We start from the raw sequence: 12863 nt of genomic DNA on the forward strand, positions 1-12863 counted from the left end.
TTATGGGTTCAAATGTTTATTAGGATTTCTTTCTCAAAATTGACCTAAAAATAACGGCTTGTATACTTTTCTTGAATTGTAATGTTTGAATTAGTCATTAGAATTGTTCCAAATAAACTCCGCAAGCACTGCTGAATAGCATTTGTATCTTTAATCGAAAGATGTCCATAGTTCTTTCGATTAAAAGACAACCCCACTCGTAGAAATTCAAACGAAACCTGAAATCAGTTTTTTAATTGAGTTGACAAAATTCAGTAAATATACATTTGAAGACTGGAATTGCTGAAACATCTAAGTGACATTCAACGAAAGTCATTTTTTGTGGAGGAAAAAAATCAGTTTTTTATCGACCTTTTTTGGGTATTTGTTCCACAATCCGAAAAATATAAAAATTATAATGGGGAACTTTATACAAGTGTAGAAGGGCAAACTTTTTAGTTTACCCCGATAAGTTACTGCGTAAAAATCAAAGTATTTTTCACAAAGATAAATCTCCTATCGTATTTAACAATTTTGCCTATCAAAAAATGAGGCTCATTGGTAATCATTCTTCATTGAGCCTCATTCTAAGAGGCGTAAGCTAAAAGAATCAGCGTATATTCTCATGTCTGGAGAGAATTGTATTTCGAAATGACAGTACTTAGCTGGCTACCCATCTTGAAGAAAAATTTGGATAGTGGCGAAATGGCAACAGACTGATATCGGAGAGTACCTTGTATTACATCGAATGTTTCAGTTGTCAATCAACAACACTGACATAATTTCATATTTCAAAACTCCTTTGACATCTGTCGAAGAAGTAAAGAAATAAACAATCAAAAAAGGAATAACTGCCAATATATTAATTTTTTTTTTGTCCATTTCTGAAGACGGAGGCAGATTTTGGCCTCCGAAACGTAAAAGATAAGTATTGTATTATTTATTAACAATTTTTTTGATAGGCAAAATTGTTAAATTCGACAAGTTACTGATAAATAGAAGATTTTTCTTTGTGAAAAATACTTTGATTTTTACGCAGTAACTTATCGGAGTAAACTAAAAAGTTTGCCCTTCTACACTTGTATAAAGTTCTCCATTATAATTTTTATATTTTTCAGATTGTGGAAGGTAACAAATACCCAAAAAAGGTCGATAAAAATCTAAGTGACGTTTTAACTTTTGGGTTTTTTCAAGCTAACCAGTGTAACCTCTCTTGCCAATGCCCTGTTCTTCTCACTTCACTATTAGCATTTCCAGTTTTCATTTGTTGACGGTATTTTACTCAAAAAACTTCTATTCAAGATAAAAATCTCAACCATTCGCCTTGTTGAATTGTTTCAAATTGCAAAGATAATCTGTTCCAGCAATATCAGTTCTCAACGAATAGAATCCAATTTTTTTGAATTCGATCATTAAAATTGTACAAAAAATCCATATACTGAATAAGAAAGTAAAGAATGACGTGTCTAATCAAGATTTCATATGTCCAAAAATGATGTTGGGCATAATTCTTCATTTGTTGTACACTCATTTTCCTATTTATTTCAATAGAATAAATCGTATAATCATTTCCTAGGTAGTTTTATTATCTTCACCTCTCGTTATTCGAAATGAATAATGACAGTTAACTGAGTCAGTTTAACCTCTCTAAGCTCTCAAAAAGTCACTGAGTGTTTTCAGCTGATTTATTAGAAATCAATAGACTTCTTCCTCACTAACGTAGATATATTTTTGAGTTCACACATAAAATACTGCATAAATTATACGGTTCCTGATTGTTATATAACTATATTTCAGTTTCTTGCATAACTCTACTGAATTTGGATCCAACGTGGGATTTATATCTGAAATCGTGTTCTAATATTAATCCATATTTTGAACAACTTCATTCAAGGTCAACTCCATTCGATATATATATATATATATATATATATATATATATATATATATATATATATATATATATATATATATATATCTGTTACCCAACTTCCGTTGATTAGGTACTTGTGTCAGAGAACGGAAAACGTGTATTTATTGTGTGTATTTATAGGTACTTTATATTGATTCAAAGGGATCGAATGGCTACCGGCTATACAACAAAGAAGCTATCAATGTCACCGAGTTCTTTATGCTTCAGAGTATCCAAGAGTATATAGTGAGGCAATAGAAATTCATAAACACAGGGATAATTTCAATAGAAAATAAGAGGCAATGAACGTCAATAAAAACTGGCTAACTGTCCTTAAAGTAAAGAGCAGATAGTTGTTGGTTCACAGATGGATCAAAAACACCTCCTGGTTCTGGTGCAGGTGTTTTCAGTCGCAGACCCAGGACAGAGATATCGACCTGCCTAGAAACCTATGCGACTGTATTTCAAGCGGAAATTTACGATATTGAATTGTGTGCGGAGAAATTGGAAGAATCCATCCTCATACACAAGTCAATAAAAATATTATCGGGCTGTCAAGCGGCGTTGGGAGCTCTTGGCTCCTACCGAGCAACTTCTAAATTGGTTGCAAATTGACAAAAACGACTCTCCTCGATAGGAAGACTTAATAGATTGTCTCTGGTCTGGCCTGGAGCAACGAGGCTGCTAACTCCCTTGCAAAGGAGGGTGCTGCAAACAGCTTTATCGAACCTGAACCTTTATGCTTTGCCAAACAAAAATTGAACACCTGGATGGAAAGAAGATTAATGGACTTCTGGCAGATTCTTCCAGGATTGGCTCACTCCAAGGCGTTTATTCACCCTTCGAAGCTTGATACCAAACAGTTGTTGGACTACAGTAGGGATGAACTACGATGTCTAAGAGGCCTTCTTACAGGTCACTGTCATTTGAATCATCATATGCAGAGACTCGGACTGTCGGAAGGCACAGTGTGTTGTCTCTGTTTGGAAAATGATGAAACAGAGCACATACTTTGTGTCTGCCTCGCTAGGGACCGAATCAGGTTTTTGAGAGTTTGGCAGAGCCGTCTGACCATCTGACCTGAAAGACCACTCACTATACAAACTTATCGACTTCGTTAAGAAGCTGGGTTTATTTGGTCGAGTGTGAATAAACCCTTTCGAGTTGCGATGGAGGGTCGAATAGAACCACTTTGGACCTAACCTAACCCAACCTGTCCTAAAAGGTATACAAACAAGGTCAGATAATCCAACTAAGAGACACCAAGTCACGTCCACTAATAATAATATAAAACCAGAGTCAAATAACAACATCGTAGTTACTGCGTTCGGAACAACTCGAGCACCATCTCGGGCATTGCATTGTTACCGCATCGCCTTTGATAATGTCTACCGCAGTATTAGACGAAACGTCAGGCATAGACCACTGCCAAAAAAACGTAAAATAGCTTTCACTCAGTTATCACGGACCATGAAAGGTTACATTCTTTGAGTGGGTCTATTATAATGTTTGTGAGATTGACAAACAACTAAGGATCTCCGTCAACCATGCTATACCTGCACAAAACTCCTTTTTCTTCCGCATACACTACCGACAAAAACTAAACAACTGCATTAATGCAGTTAACAGACCGAACAGATCTAATTAGGTTGAGTAGATCTAGGAATTGGACTGCATTAAAGCAATTGCGTTATTTTTGTTGGTTGTGTGTGTGGTAGACATATATTGATTTCTTTAAACACCCTAAAATACCAAAGCCTATTTCAGAAAGCATTCGATCAAAAAAGAACACTGCCTTGGTTTATTTACATTCTCGTTTTATGAAGATAAAATAACAATACCGATTACGTGTGATTCTATATTTATAATTAACATGTAATCAGCTTTTATTTTCAATTTATATCACGCCTGGCGTCACACGGAGAAATTCATATGTAACTCGCTTGACTACATAGCTATAATTAGGTCCGAAGCTCATTAATAAAATTCTCAAACAAAAAGATACGTTTTTATGTACTTTATTGATGATAAATATATGAATAGATGTGACACAAACTTCAAACCAATAACAAGATACTTATTTAACCATATCGTATATTGGAAACACGTAGACCGACCGTCCACTGGAAACGTTTTCGGCCGAATGCGGTTCCAATGGACGGCTAGGCGTATTTTCAAGACTGATATTTAATGGATATGCATCAACGGTTCTAGAAAATGCTCAAGAATTTTATATTTCACTCTTCTATAGAAACGGTATACTTTGAGATGCATTGTGTATTGAGTTGAAATTGCAGGCAATGGGCAGCTGTTGTTTGCTGCATAACAATCCGACCAAGTCAGATGAACGCTTCCCACGAAAAATGCATGAAAAGGGCAAACATGTTTCCAGCCTAAAAAGGTTAGTTGCAATGTTTGGGGCAACAATCAGGCACATAAAAAATTACTGAATGTCGATATAATTGATTATAATTTAAAATTTTACTTTTATTCATCAAAAATGATAATGAGAAATTTTACTAAAATCTGTACAAAAGGTACAAGCTGTTCATACTATTTTTACCATATTAACGAAAACTGAGATTGGAATAATAACCATTTACGATTATTATAAAAGTAACTGTCATAATTCAAAGTCGAACTAGAAAAATACGCCCTTTGCGCCCTTGTCTCTTAATATTTATTATAAAAAAACATTCACGGTTATACATATACCCAACTACTCTGAAACATACCCTAGTAAATCAAGAATGTCACGGAATTATGAAATAGACTCCAAATCATGTTCTTTATTACTATCCAACTCAACCAAATCCATATCTATTGACAAAATTTAGGCACTTTTACTTGTTAAATACTTTCTCCTACCAACTTCAGTATTGGAAAATTATGGAATATACTCCTAATTATGATTTTCATATATTTTTCTCAACTCAAATAAGTAGTTAATTTTTATTTTATTGGACCTTATATCTAAATAAATTGATGGATGTAGCCGTTACTACGTGGTAGGAGATCATAATGAAGAAAAGAGAATTTAAACTTTCTATGTTTTTTACCACTTTTATTTGTAACTAACGTTACTGCAGTTTCGTCCTATAAGGACATTTTCAAACGTATACATACATATACAAAAAAGTTTAATGTACAACTTTTAAAAGTCCTTATAGGACGAAACTGCAGTAACGTTAGTTACAAATAAAAGTGGTAAAAAACATAGAAAGTTTCAATTGTATTTTCTTTATTATGACCGAATATCTATTGATATCAATTAACAATCTTCAGGTTTTTTAATTGTGAAATATATGTTTCTACCATTCTACCATCTTTAGTGAATGTAAAATATTCGGAAACTGATAATAGTCACTTTCTATCGTCCAACCCGTGTTAGGAATCACACGTTGAAAGGTAAGACCTCGTTAGTTCTTAGCTCGCACAAGTTTCGACTTTTGAGAGTTGTCGTTCGTAGGGGGACGATAGCTGGTTAACGGAAAAACATTGAACAGATTTTTAAACAGATATTCATGAGATATTAAAAAGAAAATGAAATATAATATATGAGTCATGACCATAAGGTGTTACTACAGTAGGTATTCATTTATATTCCGGTAAAACAACTGGTACTGTAATAAATCACCTACCGGATTTTTAATGTAATAGTATTTTACGTATTCTACTGTGCTAGAAATCACATGTTGATAGGTAAGACCTCGTAAATACTTAGCTCTCACAAGTTTCGTCTCATGAGGGTGGTCATTTTAAAAGAGCGTCAGCTCAACAATTTTTGTTTTCAAAGTTGGCAGAAATATATATTTTACAAGTGAAAAGTCCTAAAGATTATTAATAGGTAGTTTACTAGAAAATATATTACACAAGTAAAAGTGCCCAAATTGTGTCGATAGATACGAGATACAGTCCAGATGAAATAAGCTTTGCCCAAACTGTGTCAATAGATACAGGTCCGGATTAAAAAAGCTTCTACTTAAGATAAATGTACAAACGAACGTAATTTGGAATATGTTTCACAATTACATGATATTTTTCATTTACTAGGGTTGGTTGAATACTAGTTGAGTATATGTGTAGCCGTGGATGTTTTTCTCCAATAAATATATATTATAGTTGGCTATGGCTTTAAATCATGCCAGATACTTTTATAATAACTGTATATGATTATTATTAAAATCTTACTTTTCGTGAATAGGGAAGAAATAGTATGCACAGCGTACAAATTTTAGTGAAATTTTCCATCATCGTTTTTGAGTGAGAACTTCGTCAAAAGTCGAGAGAAAACATCATTACTCTCAAAAACAAAAGGTGTTGCTAGGCATTTTGATATCAGGGACTGTGGATGTTCTATTCACCTAACGTAAAGCATAAGTTGATTTACTGTTTGGAAATAAATAAAAAATATTTACTCATAATATGTTTGGCTGTGTCATTGGATAGTTCGTATTAAGGTGAGATGAGTAAACAAACATACATGAAATGACTTTTGTGGTGAAACAATTCTTGCAACATTGAAATTATAACACAGGTATTCAAGGTGACTATTCGCCATTATAAACTCAGGACAAAGTGGGTATAGATTTCATTCACTGACAGCCCATTCTTTGGAGTCAGAATAACGAAATATTCTTCCTTTGGCAATGAACGAACAATACATACATTATTTCAAATCAGTTGTGAAACAATTTCGAAACCTTGATATGAAATCGAGCCCATATGAACTGAAACAAAACACCATTCACTCAAATTTACAATATACAGGGTGTTTATTAAACATGCGGCAAAAATTTAAGGGACTATGCCTTGGACTATTCTAGGAATATTCTGTCCTTTAATGATTTTTGATAGGGCACTTTGTTTCGAAGATACGGGGCGAAAAAAATGCGACAATAACAATTTTGGTAATTTTGAAATTATTAACGTAGCCGAAATAAAAGTATAGCGTACTACACTGGACCTACCAAGTAATAAAAAATCCAAAGTCATTAGTTCATACTACTCCAGTGGAAGATGTGGAAGATTTGAGAAATCGGATAATTGCTGGGTGTAACGCAATCAGAAATGATCCTAGTGTTTTCAACAGTTCTTGTAGATTAAGAAAAATTACGTGTAATTTTTGGTAATAAATTGTTGTTGTGGAAATTCTTTTTCGCTCCGTTTCTTCAAAACAAAGCTTCCTATCAAAAATCATCAATCAATGGACAAAATATCCTTAGAATAGTTATTATAGAAATGTCTCGTAAGTCTCCAGTCAAAAAGTACTTTCGTGAAACTTGATTAGGGAAAAAAAATTCAGAATGCTACTCAATAAGGCTACATATCAGAATTATCAATTTTATTAATCGTTTCTTCAAAGTTTTTCAGAAATAGTTAAGTACCTACCAATTAATACTAAAAGAACTGTCAATCATTTCAAAACTAAGCACGTTTTCAATTATTGCATAAGATATGAAAAAAAAGATTTGTGTATTAAACTGGTTTTTAGAGTTCGGCAGAGCCGTACTCTTACCATCTGACCTGAAAGACCACTCACCATACAAACTAATCGGCTTCGTTAAGAAGCTGGGTTTATTTGGTCGGGTGTGAGAAGATGTGAGCCACAACAAACCCTTGCGGGTTGCGGTGGAGAATCGAATAAAGCCACTCACTTTGGACCTAACCTAACCTTCATCATTTCAACTGATTAACTGACGTTTTGAGTTACAAATGAATAGAACAGCCCGTCAGAAACTGGTTCAAACAACACACTGATTAGATATAATATAGATATAAGATAGATATAATATAATATAGAAGCATAGCTGTTGCTGTAAGGGTAAGCACAGACCGGCCAACAAAATGTTGGCAACATGTTAATATTGGTGTTGCCAACGTGTACCCCGTCAACTAGACTAGTTAATGGATACTCGTCAATATCGGGCGGCATGGCAAGAAATTTTTTTCCTGTTGCTTGTATCCATGTTTTCCATTTCACATGGAAAACATCGCTCAGTCTATACGGTGTTGTCGACAAGTAGTGTCGGTAGCTAGCCTTTTCATCACATTCTACATCTAGCATGTATGATATTTGTGAATATTTTTATTATTGAAAAAACTTTAGAATGTGGTTCATTGTTATTCTATTCAGCAGCAAACACGATATGGACCAGAGAGCTGCTGATAGAGCTAATTGAAATGTTTAAAGCTGCTCCCGCATTTTGGGACATCAATTGCAAAGAATACAGGAATAGAAATATCAAACATGATGAATTGTCAAAACAAATGCGGATAAAATATCCAGGAAAATGAAGTCCCCAAAACGCAATTAAGACAGAAACGCAAGAAAATTGAACATAAAAGTAAAAATGGAGCGGGTACCATTTCCGAAGATAATATAAGGTTTGGGTACAAAATTGTGTACTTTCTCATAGAAACGAACATCTCCAAAGTCATTTTTCAAAATGTAAATACCTACTGCATAACTTCATTTTTCTAGTATAAAGTTCTCTTTCAGCATCCATCACTAATCTTTGAGTTTCCAATAAAAAATAGGATGACGAAGTTAATTACGAAGAGTTTCCGTCAACAACCCTCTGGAGAGGACAATATAAAAATGATACTTTTCTCAAATCGCAAAACACAAAAACAAAATATGTACTATTATGGTTAACCAATGTGATGTCATTGGATAGCATAATCATTGAATTTTTGTGACATCATTTTCATGATGTCACATGATGTTTATCGAAGTCATATTCATAAGTTATTTCGTTATGTGCACTTCCACTTTACACATTTTATATTTATTTTTTAGTTTTTGGCATGCTGCACTGACTTTCTTTCAAACTCTAAAATTTATGAACCCTGTTTGTATCTTCTTGGTAACAAGTTTCAATTGAAGTTGGAGAAGTCCTAATAACTATCCCAGCTCGTTTAAATTCCGCCCAGCAAAACTTTGCCATTTTCAGATTTATCAAGTATCAAGTTGACAAGCGACTAAGTATGTTTATATTCACGAATATATATGTAATAATTTATAATATTTACAGACAAATTACGTTAGTTATTAACATGTATGAGTAAGCAGACAAAAATGTTGACTATAAAATAGGTTTAATTTTATGTGTACACAGTAAACAGTGCTCCCATGAAAAAAGGTTCCATTTGGGATTTGTAAATATTTCTGATTTCTTTCAGTTTCGAGAAAACTCTTAAATTATTTAAAATTTGATTTTCTATAAGTACATTCTAACAGATCAATAATGAAATTCTACAAGATAAATAGTTTTTGTTAATGAAATTAGAATAATATATTACTACCCCAAATAAAATGGAACAGATATGATAATTCTGCTTTTCAGTGAAAACTTTTTGTTTGTTCCCACGTAAAAATGTAAGTCGTAATGATAGAATTGCTACATGAAATCTCGTCATTTGGTCTTTGCATATAATTGTTTACAAAAAATCCTAATAAACAGGTCAGTCGGTTATTTTTTAATATATCAACACTGTTGTTAAAATTTAATAATTTTGAGCTCATATAAAACTTTTTAATTTTAGGGGAATAGCACAAGTGAGTGTCTCTCTAAAAACATTTAGACGACAATAATTCAGAAGTTTCCTTCAGAATTCAGTCAAATATCATATTAAATAATCATATATCTGGATTTTTTATTAGCAATAGTAGACTCTACCTAAATCAACGAATCATGACCGTCAATCAAAAAGACCTCCGAAAGTTGATCAAAGATATCTATAAAATAAAATCAGACTTGCATGAACTCCAATGAAAAATATTTCGGATCACATAACAGGCAAGATACAACCTCTTCTCAGAGATAAAATCCTTTCAATAAGAATAATTCCGGAAATAAATAGATTTGACGGTTCTAGGCAACTTTTTTCTTGGAGTAACAAGCCAATGTCACCAAGTCATAGAGCCCTCTGACGTCACATATTTTTGACGCGTACTGTCTGTTTAAATTCCTATGGCTTCTTTCACTTTCTAAAAGTAAAAAATGTCAGCTTGTGGCTTTTCAAGTCCGAGCTCTTGACAAAATATAATTTTTTCCAAACGGTAACATTATTATCATCAAATAACAATTTCTTTCAATGCAAATTCATTTACTTGGTCGTACCTATTCATTATGGCAAAACTACGATAAAACAAATCGAAAAGTTATTTCGCTAGAATGAGTGTAGGTATTATTACTTTTATCTCATGGTGTCCGGTATCCGGTCTGTAATCATTCAATAAGCACAACAGGAAATTTGATAATTGTGAAGAGGTGAAAAAATATATGTTATATCACATGCATATGTAACTAACAACGCCCATAACTGAAATTATGTTGAAAAAGTTATTCAATTTATAGTGACCAGGTCACCAGATTTCTAGCCAAAAATTTACTGTTTATTAATTAATGACGACAGCAATAAAAGAGTTAAAATGGGATGGAAAAGATTTATAGTAAAAGTAGCAATACGATAAATAACTAATATTCAATATTCATTCAACATCTATACTTGCATATTGAACACATAAAAAAAACATTTTTGTAGCATTGAAATTGGCGAATTCATCATGTATGTTGAAATCACTTTGAAAATATTCTGTAGAGTCCAAGACTGCTTTTTGAAAAAAACTTTGAAGGAGCTAGGTTGCAATTAGTTATAGTTATCTATTGAAGAAATGCCTCGAACATATATAAGCCAAGCTCCAAGATACATAATGATAGATTTATGGAGTTTCTTCTTAATGAATATTCTATGGTGATATTTCATACTTGAATCAAATATATATTTTGTTTACCGTTCGTCAGCCTCCAATTACTTAAAAACCCATAAGAATTGGATAAAAAACAAAAAAAATATCAAATTACTTGTTTTGATATTGATGAATGACATTTAAATCAACCACTTATATCTTTAAAACAAATAAAAAGAAAATTCAGATAGTTCTTTCAGTGGTAACAAACTAGAGTTCAATGAACGTAAATGAACTATTTATTTTTATTTGAAACAAACTAGGTGATCACAACATAAAAGCACTAACACTCGGAAGTTATTATCGAAGATATATATATATATATATATATTTGAAACTCGATAAGGATTTTAAACTACTTCACGAAAATAGATAGTTCCTATCAGTTGATGCAAAATCAAAAGATCGGAATTCATCATCCGAATATGTCTTCCATGTTTAAATAGGCTCTCTATTTCGTTAAACCAGTAACCATTATTGTTTTCAGGTCACCCAATATGGTTTTCAGAAAATACTCATCATATATCTAATTTTCCCCACAATATGACGAACAATAACATGTTTCCATCACCAAAATAAATAATTGTTCTTTTAGATTATCTAATACTGTATTTGTATAATAACAGAAATATTATTCTAGAATAAATCAAGGAATATTCAAAGACTTATTAAATCAAATATTTTTCATGCAAATGGTGACGACTTACCATATGCATGGTTCAAACATTCTGTTTTATTTGAAATACTACATGGGGAAACAAAATCATAGAATCAAGTTCCATTCAAAACTGGAATCAAAGGAGGCTACAAATCTGAAAAGTTATCAAAATGCACACTAAGTGAAGAACAAAACAGATAAATGCTGATTTTCAAAACTGAATTAGAGGAACATATAATTGATATAAGTTTTCTGAAGTCAAATGCAGTTATTTTTCAATACTAATTTCAACCTAAACTTTTGTATAAATATGCAGACAGAATCTAAAAATTGATGGAACACTAACAATACAATAAAGTTTCTTCTAAGTACTCGGAAATATAATATAGTAGGTATATCAAGAAAATTCCTTGCATAATTACTTACAGAAGCGTTTTGTTCAGCAGATTTTGGAAATATAAAAAAAAATTAAATATAAAAAAAGTTTTACATATTTGTGTATAAAAACATTTGAGACTTACGACATGAATGACACACTGATTTGGCTCAAGATTCATGCAAATATTCAAAATATAAATTGAATAGAAAGTGAAGAATAAACGAGAACCTTTGTGAAAATTAGTAGTCCCGAAAAATTGGCACTGAATAGCTGTTTCCATTTCACCACAATTGGTGGTGAAATGGAATTTCCGTGTTCCTCTTTGAAGTAAAATGACCGAATGAAACTGAAAACTTAAAAAGTTCTACCAGAGCACTCAGAAAAATTTTACAGGCAGGTCCTTTGTATGACTGCTCCGATATTTACAGAGAATGTGATGTTCTCATTCATTCCAAAGACCAATCCCGATTGATAATAATCTTTTTTGTCTTTCCATTTTTGCAATATCATTAAAAAAAATAATCAACGGTTGTTAATAAAAATGGAATTGTGAAAATGATTCTGTCGACAAAATAGATGATTCGTTACAGCTGACAAATTGTTATACCTGACATTTCATATTATGTTTCTTCAATTAATCAATATGCCTTGAATTATATTCCCATTTCAATTATTTTATGGATGTTTAGTGTTAGGTAAAGAAAAAAGTATTGCTAACAAGTTGAATGAATCTTGTTCCATTAATTTTATTGGCAAATTTTAGGAGAGTGAAAACCCAGATATGTCCGTTTCAAAATGATTACCTGGTTTTTGATATATGATGGAATCGGCCGATACTTGATGAAAATCCATAACTAACGTATTCTAAAAACACTTTATTGTGTGATTTTCACTAGACAGTTTTACGAAAACGCAACAGTGTTTCGCCATACAATGGCTTCCTCGGGCGTATAATAATGATCAAGACACGCCCGAGGAAGCCATTATATGGCGAAACACGTATTGTGTTTTTGTAAAACTATCTAGTGAAAATCACACAATAAAGTGTTTTTAGAATACATCACCTGGTTTTTTCATGAACTATTTCCAGGAGCTTCCGGACAACTATTATTGGCTTACATAGGTAAAAATGAGATTCAGCAATATCAAAATTGCACCAAAAGGAAATCTCTCACGTGAG

General features: G+C 32.4%; 1 protein-coding gene across 2 annotated transcripts in view; it reads right to left on the reverse strand.

The window, feature by feature from the left end:
* AnxB9 (Annexin B9) overlaps positions 1 to 12863 on the reverse strand; it is a 31175-nt gene that overhangs the window by 16003 nt on the left and 2309 nt on the right. The gene's annotated exons all lie outside the window — the stretch shown is intronic.

This window comes from Leptinotarsa decemlineata, unplaced genomic scaffold, assembly GCF_025532065.1.
Source record: "Leptinotarsa decemlineata unplaced genomic scaffold, Ldec_3_MD MMD2_tig00000035_RagTag_RagTag, whole genome shotgun sequence".
Classification (NCBI taxonomy): domain Eukaryota; kingdom Metazoa; phylum Arthropoda; class Insecta; order Coleoptera; family Chrysomelidae; genus Leptinotarsa; species Leptinotarsa decemlineata.